The 20348-nt window shown below is 40.1% G+C and overlaps 1 long non-coding RNA gene across 5 annotated transcripts in view; it reads right to left on the minus strand.

Moving 5' to 3' along the window:
* Positions 1-2003: 2003 nt before the first annotated feature.
* The window catches only part of LOC149984018 (uncharacterized), a 156758-nt gene continuing 138413 nt past the window's right edge, over positions 2004-20348 (minus strand). For 2 of the 5 annotated variants that reach the window (XR_016495275.1, XR_016495276.1), the window contains 2 exons: positions 18756-19264; positions 2004-4503 (listed from right to left, as the gene is read on the minus strand). This is a non-coding gene — a long non-coding RNA (uncharacterized LOC149984018). Of the gene's footprint in view, positions 4504-10415; positions 10440-18755; positions 19265-20348 lie in introns of those variants that run through there. The other 3 variants (XR_016495274.1, XR_016495277.1, XR_016495278.1) reach the window with 2 other exon arrangements.

Here is a 20348-nt window from a genome sequence, read left to right on the forward strand (position 1 = left end):
TGTCATTTAGCAGACATTCTTATCCAATGAAACTTACATTTAGTGCATTCATCTTAAGATAGCTCGGTGGGACAACCACATACTATCTCAGTCATAGTAAGTACATTTTTCCTCGATAAAGTAGTTATCAGCAAAGTCAGTGCTAGTAGGAGGGAAATAAGTCAAGTGCACACAGAGTGATTCTTGGTAGTCTTAAACAAATCTACTTTGAAACAAAGTAGATTTGAGCTTAAAAAAATAAGACACCTTTATCATGGCAGATATAGAGTTGAAATGTATTCAATTTTGACTTTGCATTACAGTGTTACACTTTTTATACATCACAGAGGACTGAAATATAACAAAACCGTTTGACCTAGAAACACCGGATTTTCGGGATAAAAAATAGTAATATACAGTTGAAGTCGGAAGTTTACATACACCTTAGCCAAATACATTTAAACTCAGTTTTTCACAATTTCTGACATTTAATCCTAGTAGTAACAATTCCTTGTTTTAGGTCAGTTAGGATCAGCAATTTATTTTAAGAATGTGAACTGTCAGAATAATAGTAGACAGAATGATTTATTTCAACTTTTATTTCTTTCATCACATTCCCAGTGGGTTAGAAGTTTCCATACACTCAATTAGTATTTGCTAGTATTTCCATTAAATTGTTTAACTTGCGTGAAACATTTTGGGTAGCCTTCCACAAGCTTCCCGCAATAAGTTGGGTGAATTTTGGCCCATTCCTCCTGACAGAGCTGGTGTAACTGAGTCAGGTTTGTAGGCCTCCTTGCTCGCACAGTTCAGTTCTTCCCACACATTTTCTATGTGGATTGAGGTCAGGGCTTTGTGATGGCCACTCCAATACCTTGACTTTGTTGTCCTGAAGCCATTTTGCCACAACTTTGGAAGTATGCTTGGGGTCATTGTCCATTTGGAAGAGCCATTTGCGACCAAGATTTAACTTCCTGACTGATGTCTTGAGATGTTGCTTCAATATATCCACATTTTCCTGCATCATGAAGCCATCTATTTTGTGAAGTGCACCAGTCAATCCTGCAGCAAAGCACCCCCACAATGTGATGCTGCCACACCTTGCTTCACGGTTGGGATGGTGTTCTCCGGCTTGCAAGCCTCCCCCTTTTTCCTCCAAACATAACAATGGTCATCATGGCCAAACAGTTCTATTTTTCGTCAGACCAGAGGATATTTCTCCAAAAAGTATGATCTTTGTCCCCATGTGCAGTTGCAAACCATAGTCTGTCTTTTTTTTATGGCTGTTTTGAAGCAGTGGTTTCTTCCTTGCTGAGCGGCCTTTCAGGTTATGTCGACATAGGACTCGTTTTACTGTGGATAGAGATACTTTTGTACCTGTTTCCTCCAGCATCTTCACAAGGTCCTTTGCTGTTTTTCTGGGATTGATTTGCACTTTTCGCACCAAAGTACGTTCATCTCTAAGAGACAGAACGCATCTCCTTCCTGAGCGGTATGATGGCTGCGTCGTCCCATAGTGTTTATACTTGCGTACTATTGTTTGTACAGATGAACGTGGTACCTTCAGGCATTTAGAAATTGCTCCCAAGGATGAACCAGACTTGTGGAGGTCTACAATTTTTTTAATGAGGTCTTGGCTGATTTATTTTTATTTTCCTATGATGTCAAGCAAAGAGGCACTGAGTTTGAAGGTAGGCCTTGAAATACATCCACAGATACGCCTCCAATTGACTCAAATTATGTCAATTATGCTATCAGAAGCTTCAAAAGCCATGGCATCATTTTCTGGAATTTTCCAAATTGTTTAAAGGCATAGTCAACTCAGTGCATACATCTGACCCACTAGATTTGTGATACAGTGAATTATAAGTGAAATAATCTGTCTGTAAACAATTTTTGGGAAAATTACTTGTGTCATGCACAAAGTAGGTGTCCTAACCAACTTGCCAAAGCTATAGTTTGTTAACAAGAAATATGTGGAGTGGTTGAGAAATTAGTTTTAATGACTCAAAACTAAATGTATGTAAACTTCAACTGTATGTTTATTAATTATGAAATCATGAATTACATTCCACCCATGAGGCCACAAGTACATTTGACTACAGTAAAGGGCTACACTTGTCTTTTCTGTTGGGGATGAAGAAACGCATCAGAGACATAATGTTAAAATCAATATTTTGAATGAACCAAAATCACATTGTCCATCAACATTCTTGGCCTAGTGGCTAACGGCTGGTAAACAAGTCGGGTTCTTGCCCGAGGAGATGGTGAGTGAGAGAGAAACATTTCAGCACCAATGTAGTTTAAGTTAACCAACACAAAGTTTTAGTATACCGTGCAACACTACTATAAATGTGTCCCTGAACTTTGTCAGGAGTGTCACATAATTTGCCAAAATATTAACTATATGATTATTTTTAGTACCGGTACTATCGAACGTAACACGGTACTGTTGTCCTGCTTATCTTAATAAGGTGAGTAGTTCCCTCTTTTTCTTCATCTCTGTGACCTTTACTTGAGTATCACCCACCATATTTTCGGTGCATAATGTTGCCAGGTGTGCATTCAGTTTGACAGAATGGTGTGCAACGTTTCATTCAAAGGAAACAGTACAGTCGTGGCCAAAAGTTTTGAGTGACACAAATTTTTATTTCCACAAAGTTTGCTGCTTCAGTGTCTTTAGATATTTCTGTCAGATGTTACTATGGAATAGTGAAGTATAATTACAAGCATTTCATAAGTGTCAAAGGCTTTTATTGACAATTACATGAGGTTGATGCAAAGAGTCAATATTTGCAGTGTTGACCCTTCTTTTTCAAGACCTCTGCAATCCGCCCTGGCATGCTGTCAATTATCTTCTGGGCCACATCCTGACTGATGGCAGCCCATTCTTGCATAATCGATGCTTGGAGTTTGTCAGAATTTGTGGGTTTTTGTTTGTCCACCCGCCACTTGAGGATTGACCACAAGTTCTCAATGGGATTAAGGTCAGGGCATTTTCCTGGCCATGGACCCAAAATATCAATGTTTTGTTCCCCAAATCACTTAGTTGTCACTTTTGCCTTATGGCAAGGTGCTCCATCATGTTGGAAAAGGCATTGTTTGTCACCAAACTGTTCCTGGATGGTTGGGAGAAGTTGCTCTCGGAGGATGTGTTGGTACCATTCTTTATTCATGGCTGTGTTCTTAGGCAAAATTGTGAGTGAGCCCACTCCCTTGGCTGAGAAGCAACTCCACGCATGAATGGTCTCAGGATGCTTTACTCTTGGCATGATACAGGACTGATGGTAGGGCTCACCTTATCTTCTCCGGACAAGCTTTTTACCGGATGCCCCAAACAATCGGAAAGGGGATTCATCAGAGAAAATGACTTTACCCCAGTCCTCAGCAGTCCAATCCCTGTACCTTTTGCAGAATATCAGTCTGTCCCTGATGTTTTTCCTGGAGAGAAGTGGCTTCTTTGCTGCCCTTCTTGACACCAGGCCATCCTCCAAAAGTATTCGCCTCACTGTGCGTACAGATGCACTCACACCTGCCTGCTGCCATTCCTGAGCAAGCTCTGTACTGGTGGGTGCCCCGTTCCCGCAGCTGAATCCACTTTAGGAGACGGTCCTGGCGCTTGCTGGACTTTCTTGGGCGCCCTGAAGCCTTCTTTACAACAATTGAACCGCTCTCCTTAAAGTTCTTGATGATCCGATAAATTGTTGATTTAGGTGCAATCTTACTGGCAGCAATATCCTTGCCTGTGAAGCCCTTTTTGTGCACAGCAATGGTGACGACACATGTTTCATTGCATGTAACCATTGCATTGACAGAGGAAGAACATTGATTCCAAGCACCACCTTCCTTTTGAAGCATCCAGTCTGTTATTCGAACTCAATCAGCATGACGGAGTGATCTTCAGCCTTGTCCTCATCAACACTCACACCTGTGTTAAAAAGAGAATCACTGACATGATGTCAGCTGGTCCTTTTGTGGCAGGGCTGAAATGCAGTGGAAATGATTTTTGGTGATTCAGTTAATTTGCCTGGTAAAGAGGGACTTTGCAATTAATTTCAATTCATCTGATCACTCTTCATAACATTCTGGAGTATATGCAAATTGCCATAATACAAACTGAGGCAGCAGACTTTGTGAAAATTAATATTTGTGTCATTCTCAAAAATGTTGGTCACGACTGTATTGTACTGAACGACCAGTTGAAGAATCATGCAATCATTCTTCTTGTAAGTCTGCCACACCATCTCAATATCCTGACTGTGCAGACCTGTATGCCAGATCTACATAATTCTGACTGTGGTTGATCTTCACATGACTGTAGCCCTCCTGTGAAAGACTTGCATACGCTCTCCACTCACCACTGACTACCATTCTCTGACTTCTTCATATGCTTCTTGATGATATGAACCAGGGTCTCCTTGTTCCACATCTTCACAAGCCGAAGTCTGGAGTTGTCCCCGGATCTTCAACATTCCAAACGCACGTCTTCCTCCTCCATGTATTGCCAAAGCGTTTTCTGGCATACTGGAAATAAATATAGTGTCAAAGTATCGTTAGTGAACAAGGAATCAATCTGCAGTTCAAACAAAAACACAGTGGCCACTGCGCCACAGTTTTGATAAACAGCTGAAGAATGGAGCTGGAGAAACAACACCCAAATTCCTAGACAGGGCTAAAGATGCAATGACTGACCATCGATGATACAAAAAAGTTTCTCTGCCATCCTGGAGAGCGTTGTAGTGTTCTTAGAAACCCATTTTGCAGCATGTCCACTTGCCGCACAAAAATGAAATGTATTGTTGTGAAGATTATTCATCAGTTAATCGAACAGATCAATCAGGTACGACCATGTTCAGACTTGGGAAGGGCCACTTGAAATGGAATTTAAAGTAAATTCCTTGCACAAACAGCTGCCAAGCTATACTGTGAGGGTTCAGAGACATCTCAGACATGCATGCATTTAGAATAGTTTATTTTTACACAAAAAAATATAAGAAACAATTGGGTCTCTAAAATCAATCATTTATAACATGTATTATTGCCAAACACAAAGCTATTTTTATTTTTATTTTCACACACTTATTTTCCATTGTCAGTGATAATTCAGTACTCAGCTCTCAATTAAGGGGCTGATTTTGATCAAGTGCAGTGCACTGTGGCTGCAAGGAAATGTAGCTGCAGCTGTTCTTTACCTTCATCTATATAACCAAATTAAATGTTTTTCAGCTTAAGGGTAGCCGATGTGTGTATGCATTGCATCCACTTGAAGAGGCTGGAGTGGGACCACTGGAAAATTGTCCCAGTCCTCACGGTTCTCCACAATAGTCTGCATGGTGTTCAGCGGCATTCCCTGGGAATCAAATAATTAGTTTATGAAATGCATTATCAAACAACAAACATTCTATTATACTATCATGGGCGGATTGGCCGTCTAGCAATTCTAGCAAATGCCAGTAGGGCCAGTCTATCTTTGTTGAGGTGGGCTTTGAAATTGAAATTGACCCCAAAATATATACAGTGTATATATAGACACAGAGTATACCAAACACCTTCCTACTATTGAGTTGCACCCCCCAGAATGTCCAGGAACTTGCAGGTGCCTTGGTGGAAGAATGGGGTAACATCTCACAGCAAGAACTGGCAAATTGGGTGCAGGCCTTGAGGAGCAGATGCCCTGCAGTACTTAATGCAACTGGTCGCCACACCATATACTGAGTGTTACTTTTGATTTTGACCCCCCCCCCCTCCCTTTGTTCAGGGACACATTATTCGATTTCTGTTAGTCACATGTCTGTGGAACTTCTTCAGTTTATGTCTCAGTTGTTGAATCTTGTTATGTTCATACAAATATTTACACGTGTTAAGTTTGCTGAAAGTAAACGCAGTTGACAGTGAGAGGACGTTTATTTTTTTGCTGAGTTTATATGAATCTTAAAATAATAAACATTTAATAAATATTGAAGCAGAAAGTGAATATCAAACAGAAATTTGAAATACATTTTGAGTAACTTTTGAAAGGATTACTAAAATGAAAAGAATGCTTTCCAATATGGATAAAGTTATACTTTTTGTTTTAAACTTTGCAATAGGGGGAAAATCAGAATGTTGCTTGATAGTGATCTGTGTATTTAAATTAGAGGCCGCTCACTTTTCAAGGCCTGGTCCACTGCTCTCGTGTTCAAGCCATTTGGTTTTTGGACGCACTGTATGCACTGGACGCACAGAACGCACTGAACTCAAACAAGCTGTAAGAGAGACGGTGGGGAAATTTGAGACAGAGGTATCAATAATTGAAAAAGACACATTTTTGATAATTTATTTCTCAATTCTATAGTTTTGGTAGCACCAGGGATTTAAGTAAGGTCATTTCATCTAAAACAATAATCTGTCCAGAATTTAAGTAGATAAAAGTAAATGTTTTTAGTACCGAATATTGAGCTGATAAGCCAGCACCAAGTTTTTGAAGGTCCTAGCAGATTTGTTAAACAACAGGTTTTATATTTTGACAAAGTTTATGTCCCAGGGACAGTTTGTACAGTATGTCAATGCAACAGGTCTAAAATGACAATGATTACAAGAGAGGGGCTCTGGGATGGTTTACTTTAGAAGGTGCTATTCATCTGATGTGTCTGAAGTATAATTCTTTATACGACTGATGGAATGTCTGCTACAAAGTTTTTTTTTATTCATGTTTATCAATGATTCTGTATCTCTCCCTTTAAAAGGCTTCCTAAGGCAAGTGTCTTGGGAGAGCAGTTAAAGGTACCCAGATCCAGCTCTTAATCAAGGGAGCTCCCAAATTAAGTAAGGCCTGGCCATTTTGTTTGTATTTACCCTATGCTTTACCACACACGCCAGTACCCACACACAATCCACCTGTTATGAATATTTGTTAGTGGTGTTAATACTGATTTATGGTGTGGGGTCTTTTTATTTGGTTTTAGTGGGTTTTTCACAGGTTCGAAAGGATGCAACTTAAAGGATACACAAATTACATTTTCTTACGTTTCAATCTTCCGAGTTTTGGTTGCACACATGTAAATTCTCTTGATTAGAAGGAATGCATTGAAAACCATAATGTAAACCTCATACACTAAATGTTTGAAATGTTTGAAATATACAGTATGTAAATAATGTCTGAGGTACAGGAAAACAAACCCTCACTTAATCGGGCTGACTGACATCGGACTGATCACCCTCACTAGAAAGACTGGAGACAATGGGTGAGATTTAAATGGGCTATGTAAACACTAATAATTAAACAACTCTGCAATGTTGGGTTGTATTGGAGAGAGTCTCAGTCTTAAAATAATTTTTCACACACAGTCTGTGCCTGTATTCAGTTCATGCTAGTGAGGGCCGAGAATCCACTCTTACATAGGTGCGTGGTTGCAAAGGGCATCAGTGTCTTAACAGTGCGATATGCCAAGGGAGGATACTCTGAGCGCAGCCCAATCCAGAAATCTGGCAGTGGCTTCTGATTAAATTCAATTTTCACAGAACCGCTTGTTGCAATTTCGATGAGGTTCTCTTTTTCAGATATCGATAAGTGGAGTGGAGGCAGGGTATGAAAGGGATAACGAATACAGTTGTTTGTGTCATCCGTTTCTGGAAACTACCTGCGTAAATGCGCACCCAACTCAGGTGCTTCGCTATATCCCATTTGACATTGTCAGGAACCTTGGGTTCGTTTGCACACAAAAAATCATACAATGATGGAAAGACCCGTGTGTTGTCCTTAATGTTAATGCAGACAGAGAAGAGCTCCAACTTCTTAATCATAGCTTCAATTTTTTCAATTTTTCATATAGTTTCGGAGAGTCCCTGTAATCCTAGATTCAGATCATTCAGGCGAGAAAAAAAACATCACCCAGATAGGCCAGTCGTGTGAGAAACTCGTCATCATGCAAGAGGTCAGACAAGTGAAAATGATGATCAGTAAAGAAAACTTTAAGGTCGTCTCTCAATTTAAAAAAACATGTCAATACTTTGCCCCTTGATAACCAGCGTACTTCTGTATGTTGTAAACACGTTACATGATCGCTGCCCATATCATTGCATAGTGCAGAAAATACACAAGAGTTCAGGGGCCTTGCTTTAACAAAGTTAACCATTTTCACTGTAGTGTCCAAAACATCTTTCAAGCTGTCAGGCATTTCCTTGACATTAACTTTTTATGGCTACAGGGGCCGTATTGAGTAGCTTGGATGAAAAGGTGCCCATTGTAAATGGCCAGCTCCTCAGTCTCAGTTGCTAATATAAGCATATTGTTATTGGTATTGGATAGAAAACACTCTAAAGTTTCCAAAACTGTCAAAATATTGTCTCTGAGTATAACAGAACTGATATTGCAGGCGAAACACTGAGGAAAATAAAAGCAGGAAGTGACTTCTATTTTGAAAACTCCATGTTCCATAGCCTCCCTTTGCTCCATTTAAAGGGATATGAACCAGATTCCTTTTCCTATCGCTTCCTCAAGGTGTCAACAGTCTTTAGACATAGTTTCAAGCTTTTATTTTGAAAAATGAGCCAGAACGATAACATCGCGTCAAGTGGTCACATGAGTTTTGCTCGCGCAACAGAGTTTGGATAGGTATTGCTTTTCCCTCTCCTACTGTGAAAGACATTTGCGGTTGATATATTATCGATTATATATTTTAAAAACAACCTGAGGATTGATAATACAAAACGTTTGCCATGTTTCTGTGGACATTATGGAAACTATTTGGAATTTGTCTGCGTTGTCATGACCGCTCTTTCCTGTGGATTTCTGAACATAACGCGACAAACAAACAGAGGTATTTTGGGTATAAAAATAATCTTTATGGAACAAAAGGAACATTTGTTGTGTAACTGGGAGTCTCGTGAGTGAAAACATCTGAAGATCATCAAAGGTAAACGATTAATTTGATTGCTTTTCTGATTTTCGTGACCGAGCTACCTGATGCTAAGTGTACTTAATGTTTTATCATGCGATCGATAAACTTACACAAACGCTTGGATTGCTTTCGCTGTAAAGCATAATTTCAAAATCTGACACGACAGGTGGATTAACAAAAGGCTAAGCTGTGTTTTCCTATATTGCACTTGTGATTTCATGAATATAAATATTTATAGTAATATTTATTGTATGTAGCGCTATGCTATTCAGCGGTTGTTGATGACACTTATCCCGATATCGGGATTGCAGCCATAACAAGTTAAGAGCCTCTTGGTGGATGCTGCAGTGTACCCAAGTGTTGTTGGGAGCAACTTCTTGCACGCACGTTACCACTCCACTGTCATGCCTTTTGCACCATCAGTACAGATAACAACATGAGCAGCAGCTACATTTGGCTACATATTAGTGGAATTCCCGCAAGAGAGTAACGGTTAATGTGATTGGATGTTAATTATTTGACTAGGCTACCTGTATTTGACATTGTGTTGTTATTTCGCTGAACACTAGATGGTTTCATTTTATTGTTGGCAGAGAAACGAGGCTACTCAGACGAGAAAGAAACCTCACCCAAATGTATAGCCCCGTTGGAAAATATAAATGGACTGTTTGAAAATGTGGCGTAACCTCGACAGTATTGCGCGTACTCCTGGGGAATAACTGCCTTATGGTATACAATTATTTCCTTCTGGAATTATAAGGATTTGTAATTGCAATTTCATTTGTTATTCTAATCTGTTTATTTTTAACAGGCAGTGTTGTTGTTTTTTTGGATACATAAATCACTATGTGAGTCATGTGTCCAAATGGGAATTACGAGTCCCCTAGGGCCCTTTGGTAAATACACATATTGATTTTGCTGACATTTCTGTCTATAAAAGAAGAAATGTATGTTGGTAATGGTTGACAGTTATTCCAAATGGATTGAAGTTTTCCCCACCTAGAGTGATATACAGTGGGGAGAACAAGTATTTGATACACTGCCAATTTTGCAGGTTTTCCTACTTACAAAGCATGTAGAGGTCTGTAATTTTTATCATAGGTACAGTTCAACTGTGAGAGACTAAACCAAAAATCCAGAAAATCACATTGTATGATTTTAAAGTAATTCATTTGCATTTTGTTGCATGACATAAGTATTTGATCACCTACCAACCAGTAAGAATTCCGGCTCTCACAGACCTGTTAGTTTTTCGTTAACCTTTCTGATCTCCCCATCCCGGATCCGGGATCGTGAATACAGACTCAAGCTCATTACCATAACGCAACGTTAACTATTCATGAAAATCGCAAATGAAATGAAATAAATATGCTAGCTCTCAAGCTTAGCCTTTTGTTAACAACACTGTCATCTCAGATTTTCAAAATATGCTTCTCAACCATTGCAAAACAAGCATTTGTGTAACAGTATTGATGGCTAACGTAGCATTTAGCATTAGCATTCAGCTGGCAACATTTACACAAAAAAACAGAAAAGCATTCAAATAAAATCATTTACCTTTGAAGAACTTCAGATGTTTTCAAAGATTATTTGTTTAGGACAAATCGCTCCGTTTTCTGCGTCACGTTTAGCTATGAAAAAACCCCTGTATCCAGGATTGTGTAAATCTATCAGCAAGCTCATTAGCATAACACAACGTTAACTATTTATGAAAATCGCAAATTAAATGAAATAAATATGCCATCTCTCAAGCTTAGCCTTTTGTAAACAACACTGTCATCTCAGATTTTCAAAATATGCTTCTCAACCATAGGAAAACAATCATTTGTGTAAAAGTAGCTAGCTAGCGTTAGCATTTCGCGTTAGCATTTAGCGTTAGCATTAGCGTTAGCATCCAGCACGCAACATTAACAAAAACATAAAAGCCTTCAAATAAAATCATTTACCTTTGAAGAACTTCTGATGTTTTCAATGAGGATACTCTCAGTTAGATAGCAGATGCTCAGTTTTTCCAAAAAGATTCCTTGTGTATTAGAAATAGCTCCGTTTTATACATCACATTTGGCTACCAAAAAAAATCTGAAAATTCAGTCCTCAAAACGCGAACTTTTTTCCAAATTAACTCCATAATATCGACTGAAAACATGGCAAACGTTGTTTAGAATCAATCATCAAGGTGTTTTTCACATATCTCTTCATTGATACATCGTTCTTGGACACATGCTTTCTCCCCTGAATCAAATGGTAAAGTAGAAGCAGCTGGCAATTGCGCACCGAATTCGACGCAGGACACCAGGCGGACACTTGGAAAATGTAGTCTCTTATGGTCAATCTTCCAATGATATGCCTACAAATACGTCACAATGCTGCTAAGACCTTGGGCGAACGACAGAAAGTGTAGGCTCATTCGTTGCGCAATCGCAGCCATATAAGGAGAGAATGGAAAACAGAGCTTCAGAAATTCTGCTAATTCCTGGGTGATGCATCATCTTGGTTTCGCCTGTAGAATGAGTTCTGGGGCACTTACAGACAAAATCTTTGCAGATTCTGAAACTTCAGAGTGTTTTCTTTCCAAAACTGTCAAGAATATGCATAGTCGAGCATCTTTTCGTGACAAAATATCGCGCTTAAAACGGGAACGTTTTTTATCCAAAAATGAAATAGCGCCCCTAGAGCTCTAACTGGTTAAGAAGCCCTCCTGTTCTCCACTCATTACCTGTACTAACTGCACCTGCTTGAACTCGTTAGCTGTATAAAAGACACCTGTCCACACACTCAATCAAACAGACTCAAACCTCTCCACAATGGCCAAGACCAGAGAGCTGTGTAAGGACATCAGGGATAAAATTGTAGACCTGCACAAGGCTGGGATGGGCTACAGGACAATAGGCAAGCAGCTTGGTGAGAAGGCAACAACTGTTGGCGCAATTATTAGAAAATGGAAGAAGTTCAAGAGGACGGTCAATCACCCTCGGTCTGGGGCTCCATGCAAGATCTCACCTCGTGGGGCATCAATGATCATGGGGAAGGTGAGGGATCAGCCCAGAACTACACAACCTCATCTCTCGGCATGTCCGGCCCACTCATGGTTAGCGGGAAAGTTGATGACTTTTTCTGTGGCTAAACCAACTAGGTTCGTAATTTAACAATTTTATTCGTATTTACAGATGGCATATTGGTTTGTTATTGAGGCACATGAAAGTTCACATGTTCCAGAAGGTATTTCTGCCCCAAAAAAAAACATTTGGGAAAAAAATAAGATTACGTGTGAGTTAGTGACCCGCGACATATGCCTAGTTTCCTGAAACTGGTCACAATTTGTCATACAGTAAATAATTTGTCTGGATTTCCTGAATCAGAAATGCCATAAACTAAAATGTTGTTCTGGTCTATCATCTCTCAAAGTTATGGCGAAGGTGACCACAGATGGTGTCTAGATGCATGGAAAGGATCATTTGACCATGAACAGTGTGAACCTCACACCCCCTTTAACAGTGCTGTTCAGTATGGTCCTTCACCACTTCTACCGTGAGATCTAATTCCGAGCCACCAAAAGCACTCACAAACTTCTACAGATGCACAATCGAGAGCATCCTGGCGGGCTGTATCACCGCCTGGTACGGCAACTGCTCCGCCCTCAACCGTAAGGCTCTCCAGAGGGTAGTGAGGTCTGCACAACGCATCACCGGGGGCAAACTACCTGCCTTCCAGGACACCTACACCACCCGATGTCACAGGAAGGCCATAAAGATCATCAAGGACATCAACCACCCGAGCCACTGCCTGTTCACCCCGCTATCATCCAGAAGGCGAGGTCAGTACAGGTGCATCAAAGCTGGGACCGAGAGACTGAAAAACAGCTTCTATCTCAAGGCCATCAGACTGTTAAACAGCCACCACTAACATTGAGTGGCTGCTGCCAACACACTGACACTGACTCAACTCCAGCCACTTTAATAATGGGAATTGATGGGAAATGATGTAAATATATCACTAGCCACTTTAAACAATGCTACCTTATATAATGTTACTTACCCTACATTATTCATCTCATATGCATACGTATATACTGTACTCTATATCATCGACTGTATCCTTATGTAATACATGTATCACTAGCCACTTTAACTATGCCACTTTGTTTACATACTCATCTCATATGTATATACTGTACTCGATACCATCTACTGTATCTTGACTATGCTGCTCTGTACCATCACTCATTCATATATCCTTATGTACATATTCTTTATCCCCTCACACTGTGTACAAGATAGTAGTTTTGGAATTGTTAGTTAGATTACTTGTTGGTTATTACTGCATTGTCGGAACTAGAAGCACAAGCATTTCGCTACACTCGCATTAACATCTGCTAACCATGTGTATGTGACAAATACAATTTGATTTGATTTGATTTGAGCAACCTGTACACAGTATCCAGTCGAAGCTATTAACAGCCTTTTCTCGGATGCCTTTTCTCTCAGGAGTGCGACATGAGTCCACGTCGACTGAGCATGGAGAGAGATCCCATCCGAACTTCTCTCATACTGCTGGTGTACTGGCAGGAAAACAGACATGACATAATGGACTGTAAAGGACAGTGGCGGCTTAGGTGAGAGACATTATCAAGGGCCATCTGCCCTGAACATGTGCCATTAAAAGGACGATGGAGGATCACTCTTCTAATATGACTGATCCCGCCGAATACATTGCCCTGTTGATGATAGAATGAAGGGCTTGAATTAAAAAATAAATACAAAATATTTAACTTTTATATAACTAGGAACAAATTCTTATTTTACAATGACAGCCTACACCGGCCAAACCCTCCCCTAACCCAGACAATGCTGGGCCAATTGCGTGCTGCCCTATGGGACTCTTGATCACAGCTGGTTGTGATACAGCCCAAGCTTGAACCAGGGTCTGTAGTGACACCACTAGCATGGAGATGCAGGGCCTTAGACCGCTGCGCCACTCGGGAGAGACAAATTATATAGTGTCTAGTTTTATGTGTTGATTTCACTCCCGTTAGTGGAAGTTTACCTTCTTGACGCACCCATCCCGGTAGCGGACTCAATTTCATTAACACCCGCTGAATTGCATCGTGCCAAATTAAAATACTAAACATATTTAATTTTCATGAAATCACAAGTGCAATATAGCAAAGCACAGTTTAGCTTGTTGTTAATCCACCTGGCGTGTCAGATTTCAATACAGCTTTTCGGCGAAAGCATAACAAGCGTTTATGTAAGAACATCTCTCTCAGTAGACAAAATATTACAAACACCTAGCAGCCAAGTAGATTGGTCACGAAAGTCAGAAAAGCAATAGATCGCTTACCTTTGATCTTCGGATGTTTTCACTCACGAGACTTTTTATATCCAATATACCTCCATTTGTTTGGCGCGTTATGTTCAGAAATCTACAGGCTCGAGCGGTCACGACATCGCAGACGAAAATTCCAAATACTATCCGTAATGTCCACAGAAACAAGTCAAATGTTTTTTATAATCAATCCTCAGGTTGTTTTTAAAATATATAATCGATAATATATCAACCGGGACTGTCGCTTTTTCAATAGGAGAGGGAGAGACAATGGCTGCCCCACTCTGTTGCGCAAGCAAAACTCATGCGAACACCCAGCTATCCACTGACGCAATGTTATTTTTCTCGCTCATTTTTCAAAATAAAAGCCTGAAACTATGTCTAAAGACTGTTGGAGCAGGCTATGGAACATGGACCTTTCAAAATAGAAGTCACTTCCTGTTTTGATTTTCCTCAGGTTTTCACCTGCAATATCAGTTATGTTATACTCACAGACAATATTTTGACAGTTTTGGCAACTTTAGAGTGTTTTCTATCCTAATCTGACAATTATAAGCATATTCTAGTTTCTGGGCCCGAGAAATAGGCAGTTTCAAATGGGTACCTTTTTTAGCCAAAAACAAAAATCCTGCCCCCTACTCTCAACAGGATAACTTTGATTATGATTTATTATAAGGATGTATTTTGTTATAGAAGCTAAAATCTAAATGCTTACATTAAAACGTATTCATAATTATCACAGATTAAGTGATAAGAGGAGGGTATAGAGGAGGGTAATAACTCATTTCTGTGTTCAACTCATGTGCTTTTCTAATACCCGTTTTCTGTGTTCATGCAAGTGACTGAACAAATCCTCACTATCAGTAGCTGCAGTTTGGCAGTACACCCAGACCTTTGTTTTGAGAACAAAGAAGCCTTGTGAGGTATTGGTCTGTCACATGTTATGAACCAGTATTGGTCGGTCACATGAATTAAACAAAACGGTAATGATTAATTAATTATGCTAAATTATGCAAATATAATTTGTCTGTGTATAGCCGTATATAAGACAACTGCTGAGACTTTCACTATGGTGGATCAAGTTTGTTGGAACCTCTCCAGTGCACTGATAATAAACAATGATTAATTTAAGATTGACTTAGGGTGTCCCTGTGTAAGAGTTTCCACAACTGGTTTTTCATCAGAGCTGGGATGGAGGTCACAAGCTTTGTGTTCAACTGGCACTTACGTTCCCTGTTTACCCCAATACCTCTATGTGAACACTTATTTGTCACTGATAGTGGAGACATTTTGCTGCCCTTTCTGTAAATTAAACTTTAACTGTACTTGAGCAGTTTATTGTATTATATTATATTGCTGAACACAAAGTACCTTCATTTGAATGGTTACATCAATTTACATAAATATAATGCATTTTGCTCAATTTACAATAGGGTATTACATTCTAATTTAAAGTGTTGGCCCTAGAACCATGGCTCATATCGATCACACACCCCCGTGCACACAGCAAAGGAAAAACTTTTGTGTCCCTGCTAAGTCCAGTGAAGTGTGAAATTCTGTCGAGAGAGAGAGAGAGAGAGAGGCAAATAAAATTTTATTGGTCACATATTTAGCAGATGTTATTGTGGGTGTAGCGAAATGCTTGTGTTCCTAGCTCCAACAGTGCAGTAGTATCTAACAATTCACAACAATACACACACATATAAAAGAATGGAATTAAGAAATATATAAATATTAGATTGAGCAATGTCGGAGTGGCATTCACTAAAATACTGTAGAATAGAATACAGTATATACATATGAGTAAAGCGGTATGTAAACATTATTTAAACATTATTAAAGTGACTAGTGTAACATTATTAAAGTGGCCTGTGATTCCAAGTCTATGTATATAGGGCAGCAGCATTTAAGGTGCAGGGTTGCGTAACTGGGTGGAAGCCGGCTCACCCTTGTGGGGCCTCTGGGTTGAAGATCAGCGAAGTGGAGGTGTTGTTTCCGACCTTCACCACCTGTGAGGTGGCCCGTCAGGAAGTCCAGGACCCAGTTGCACAGGGCGGGGTTCATACCCAGGGCCCCAAGTTTAATGATGAGCTTGGAGGGTACTATGGTGTGGAATGCTGAGCTATAGTCAATGAACAGCATTCTTACAAAGGTATTCCTCTTTTCCAGATGGGATAGGGCAGTGTGCAGTGCGATGGTGATTGCATTGTCTGTGGATCTATTGGGGCGGTAAGCAAATTGAAGTGAGTCTAGGGTGTAAGGTAAGGTAGAGGTGATATGATCCTTGACTAGCCTCTCAAAGCACTTTGTGATGACCAAAGTAAGTGCTACTGGGTGATAGTCATTTAATTCAGTTACCTTAGCTTTCTTGGGTGCAGGAACAATGGTAGACATGTTGTAAATATTTGTTGGTCTGATGTGATTAATGAGGAGCATTTGGGGTGGTAGGGTAGCCTAGTGGTTAAAGTGTTGGACTAGTAACTGAAAGGTTGCAAGTTCAAATCCCCACGCTGACAAGGTAAAAATCTGTCGTTCTGCACTTAACCCACTGTTCCTAGGCTGTCATTGAAAATAAGAATTTGTTCTTAACGGATTTTTAAAAATGACAGACACTGCACTTGATGAATTTAGGTGAGGTAAACAGTGAGCAATTATATTCATGCATAAAAACAAATAATGAAAGGCAAGCAGTGCAAGTTAAAATTTATAAAGTTAGTGTGGGACAGGTGGAACGATTATTGTTAACGATCAATAATGACAAACCTCCTGGCATTAACAACTTAGATGGAAAGATACTGAGGATGGTAGCTGACTCTATAGCCAATCCTATCTGTCAAATTGTTTATCTGAGCCTAGAGGAAAGTCTTTGTCCTCTGGCCTAGAGGGAAGCCAAAGTCATTCCGCTACCCAAGAGGGGTAAAGCGGCCTTTACTGGTTCTAACAGACCTATAAGCTTGCTGCCAGCTCTTAGCAAACTGTTGGAAGAAATTGTGTTTGACCAAATACAATGCAATTTCTCTGTAAAAAAATAACAACAGACTTTCAGCATGCTTATAGAGAAGGGCACTCAACATGTACTGCACTGACACAAATGACTGATGATTGATTGAAATAAATTGATAATAAGAAGATTGTGGGAGCTGTACTGTTTAGATTTCAGTGCAGCCTTTGACATTATTGACCATAACCTGTTGTTAATAACCTGTTGGCTTTTCAACCTCTGCCATATCATGGTTTCAGAGCCATCTATCAAATAGAACTCAAAGGTTTTTCTTTAATGGAAGCGTTTCTAATGTCAAACATGCAATGTGTGGTGTACCGTTGGGCAGCTCTCTAGGCCCTCTGCTCTTTTATATTTTACCAATGACCTGCCACTGACATTAAACAAAGCATGTGTGTCCATGTATGCTGATGATTCAACCATATACGCATCTGCATCCACAGCTAATGAAGTTACTGAAACCCTTAAGGATTTGCAGTCTGTTTTGGAATGGGTGGCCAGTAATAAACTGGCCCTAAATATATCTAAAACTAAAAGCATTGTATTTGGTACAAATCATTCCTTATGTGCTAGACCTCAGCTGAATCTGGTAATGAATGGTGTGGCTGTTGAACAAGTTGAGGAGACTAAATAACTTGGTGTCACCTCAGATTGTAAACTGTCATGGTCAAAACATATAGATTCAATGGTGGCAAAGATGGGGAGAGGTCTAGCCATAATATAGAGATGCTCTGATTTTTTTGACACCACACTCCAAAAAGCAATTTCTGCAGGCTCTAGGTTTGTCTAATCTTGATTATTGTCCATTAGTGTGGTCCAGTGCTGCAAGGAAAGACCTAGTTAAGCTGTAGCTGGACCAGAACAGAGTGGCACGTTTTGCTCTTAATTGTAATCAGAGGGCCTATATAAATACTACGCATGCCAGTCTTTCTTGGTTAAGAGTTTAGGAGAGACTGACTGCATCACTTCTTCTTTATATAAGAAACATTAATGTGTTGAAAATCCAAAATTGTTGACATAGCCAATTTACACACAGCTCTAACATACACACTTATCCCACCAGACATGCCACCAGGGGTATTTTCATAGTTCCCCAATCCAGAACAAATTCAAGAAAACGTACAGAATTACATAGAGCCTTTATTGCATGGAACTTCCTTCCATCTCATATTGCCCAAGTAAACAGCAAACCTGGTTTAAAAAAAAAACAGATAAAGGAACACCTTTCGGCACAACGCCTCTCCCCTATTTTGCCTAGATAGTTTGTGTGTATGCATTGATATGTAGGCTACGTGTGCCTTTTTAAAAATGTATGTAGTTCTGTCCTTGAGCTGTTCTTGTCTAATGATGTTCTGTATTATGTAATTCTGTATTATGTTTCATGTTTTGTTTGGACCCCTGGAATAGTAGCTGCTGCTTTTGCAACAGCTAATGGGGATCCTAATATAATACCAAATACCAAATCTTGAAGCAAGTGGGGACAGCAGACTGGGATAACGAGAGATTGAATAACCAGCTGGTCTGCGCATGTTCTGTGGATGCTGCTAGAGAAGCTTAAATGTCTTACTCACGTTGGTCACGGAGAAGGACAGCCCACAGTCCTTGGTAGGGGGCCGCCTCGGTGGCACTGTGTTATCCTTAAAGCGGACAAAGAAGGTGCTTAGCTTGTCCAGAAGGAAGACATGCCTGGTTTTCCCTTTGTAGTCCGCGATTGTCACACTGCCACATACGCATTGTGTCTGAGCCGTTGAATTGCGACTCCACTTTGTCTCTGTACTGACGTTTTTTCCTGTTTGATTGCCTTATTCCCAATCAGCTTGCCATGGTTAAATGTGGTGGTTCGCGCTTTCAGTTTTGCGCGAATGCTGCCATCTATCCATGGTTTCTGGTTTGGGTATACACTATACACTTCCTGATGAACTCAGTCACCGTATCCATGTATTCGCCAATGTTATTCTCAGAGGCCACCCGGAACATATCCCAGTCTGCGTGATCAAAACAATCTTGAAGCATGGATTCCGATTGGTCAGAACAGCGTTGAATAGACCTTAGAATGGGTACTTCTTGTTTGAGTTTCTGCCTATATGAAGGGAAGAGCAAAATGGAGTCATGATCAGATTTGCTGAAGGGCGGGAGGGGGGAGGCCTTGTAAGGGATTTTGAAAAAATCAGTGGTCCAATGTTTTTATTACAGACAATTTACTACAGTCAATGTGTTGGTAGAACATCGATAGCGTTTTCCTCAAATTTGCTTTGTTCAAATCCTCAGGTACAATAAATGCAGCCTCAGGATATGTGGTTTCCAGTTTGCATAAAGTCCAGTGTCGTTCTTTGAGGGCCGTCATGGTATCGGCTTGAGGGAGAATATCAACAGCTGTAACTATAACCCAAGAGAGTTCTCTTGGGAGGTAATACGGTCAGCATTTGATTTTGTGGTATTCTAGGTCTGGTGAACAAAAGGACTTGAGTTTCTGTATGTTATCACAATCACACCATAAGTAGTTAATCATGAAACCCCCACCTTTCTTTTTCCCGGACTGTTATTTATTCCTGTTCTGCGCGATTTTTACTGAGAACCCAGCTGGCTGTATGGACGGGGACAGTATATGTTTCCGTGAAACAGTGTATGTCACAATCCCTAAATTCTCTCTGGAAGGAGATCCTCGCCCTGAGCTCGTTTACTTTATTATCCAGAGACAGAACATTAGTGGGTAATATACTCAGAAGCAGTGGATGGTGTGCACTCCTCCTGAGTCGGACTAGAAGTCCACTCTGAATACCTCTTCTCTGCCGGCTGTGTTTTGGAGCAGCCTCTAGAATATGTTCAATTGCCCTGGGTGTAGAAACAAAGGATCCAATTCGGCAAAGTCCTATTCCTGGTCATTACCATTGCTCTGATATCCAAAAGTTATTTCCAGCTGTATGTAATAACACAAAAAACATTCTGGGCTAATAATGTAAGAAATAACACACAATAAAACAAATACTGCAAAGTTGCTAAAGAGCTAGAAGCAGAGCTGCCATATCTTTCCGGCTGTATGTAATAACACACAAAATAAATCTGGGCTAATAATGTAAGAAATAACACACAAAAAAACAAAATACTGCAAAGTTGCTGAGGAGCTAGATGCAGAGCTGCCATATCTGTCGGTGCCATCTTAACCT

This window comes from Oncorhynchus mykiss, chromosome 4 (genome assembly GCF_057628025.1).
Source record: "Oncorhynchus mykiss isolate SJ-2025 chromosome 4, ASM5762802v1, whole genome shotgun sequence".
Lineage (NCBI taxonomy): Eukaryota > Metazoa > Chordata > Actinopteri > Salmoniformes > Salmonidae > Oncorhynchus > Oncorhynchus mykiss.